The sequence below is a fragment of the Etheostoma cragini genome, chromosome 21, assembly GCF_013103735.1.
Source record: "Etheostoma cragini isolate CJK2018 chromosome 21, CSU_Ecrag_1.0, whole genome shotgun sequence".
NCBI classification, from domain to species: Eukaryota; Metazoa; Chordata; class Actinopteri; order Perciformes; family Percidae; genus Etheostoma; species Etheostoma cragini.
This window is the reverse complement of record NC_048427.1, coordinates 115992-118011: the sequence shown is the minus strand read 5'-3', so window position 1 is coordinate 118011 and position 2020 is coordinate 115992.

Below are 2020 nucleotides of genomic sequence, written 5' to 3'. Positions count from 1 at the left end.
GGGGGGGGGGGGGGGGAGAAGATGAAAGGATAGAGCGAACGAGAGAGTGTGTGGCCAAACATTTAGAGATAAAAAGGAGATGAACCTCTGCCCAGTTTGGGCTTTTTATTCATCTTTTCTTCCTCTGGTGCCACATCAGCTGACTACATCTCTCAGATTCAATCTTCAAACCTCTGACCAATCACTGCAACCGGGTGTGTGTGTGTGTGTGTGTACTGAATGTGTGTGTGTGTGTGTATGTGTACTAAATGTGTGTGTGTGTGTGTGTGTGTACAGAATGTGTGTGTGTGTATATGCGTTTGTATGTTCAGTATGTGTCTGATTTTCTGTGTGTATGTATGGGTATGTACACTATGTGCATGTGTTTGTGTGTTTATTTGCGTGTGTGTTTGTGTGTGTATGTGCGTGTTTATGTGTGTGTATGTACAGAATGTGTGTCTGTGTGTGTGTGTATGTACAGTATGTGTGTGTGTGTCTGTGTGTGTGTGTTTCTGCAGTTAAGAGCTTAATAAAGCCCATTCTCAGCAACCATCCATCCAATGTCCCAAAGGCTCATCTAGAAAAACATTGGAAAACCCTTTTTGCAATTATGTAATCACATGATTTAATCTGAAAACTGCTTCCCTGGTTAAAGGAACAATGCAACTGATCTCAGCTGGTATTCTGTTTATAATGGGGTGCATGTGACCCCTAACCTTTGACCTTTGTGTGTGTAGCACTCATTCAGCAGTTTAAAGCTCCGACAGTGACGACTCATTTTCAGCAGTGCAGCTTCCATAATGGGTCGTGTTTGTAAATCAATATGCCGCGTAAGCATTTTCCCATCTGGTGCTCCGATTGGACGGACAATGTGATCGTCCAGCCTTTTCAAAACCAAATAAATCCCATTTCTGAAGTGATTTGCATGATTGTTGTCTAACACTGCTGCGGTTAAGGTTCGGCTGCGTCCCAAACACACACTACATCATTCTTTACAATATAAGGTACGTACATATATTGATGTAGAACAATTAGTATAAATTAGTACGTATCAAGCGTCCCAGTAAGCTATGTTAGAGAGTAAGCGTGGGTCTGTACTAAGTGGAATGCGGCCATCAGCAATGGTTTTGAACACACATGTGCTTTTCCTACTATGACAGGTCAACATGTCTGCAGTGAACAAGGTCTTCAGTTTAGACTGAGAGACCACTAGAGGCCGAAAACGACATCCTGTACATGTAACGGCTTCATACTAACAACACAGAACATCTTAGCCACAGTTCTCCAAAACAGGTTACACCCTAAGGAGTTTATGCCGACTCGCAGGGCGACATATTTAAAATAAAAACATGAAAACGATCCGTCCGTTGGTTTGCTCACCGGTGACTTTAGTCGCATCAGACATCAGACGTTAGACCAACACCACAACGTACAAATCACTAAATAGTCGGATCAACATGTACGATTCAAACCATCTTCAGAAACTCACAACAGCTGAAACAATTAGATCAATTACACTCTCATTCAACAACCAGCATGCACACAGATCAGGACCACCAGACCCGCAAGATAGAAACACCAAATACAGTATCATAAACCACCAGTGTCAGAATCAACCGTCTCACCACAGACCCCCCGACTCGGTCTAATCTGAGCCTTAGAACGTGAGAAGTAACGCGATGATTTTAAGGAGAAAGTTGAACTGACAGACCCTGTCTGCACACCCCCGACAACGGCCACATTACATCATCAGGTCTGGAAGTGTCCCACAATCACAGACTTCCTTCAGAGAAGCATCTTTCATTTGGGAGCTGCCTCTCCAAAGGAAGTCTCCCAGCACTCGGACCCCCCAAAAAACCTTAAGAAACAGCGGGGTGACAAAGTGATGTGTTGTCTTTCAGGTGAAAGTTGGACAGATTTCTTTTTAGCCGCAAGAACTTTGAAAGAAGTGCTCACAAAATAGAGACATTAAGTCTCTCTCAAGCTGCTGGAGGCTGTAGACCACGATGGATTGCACCCCCCCCCCCCCCCCCCCCCCCCC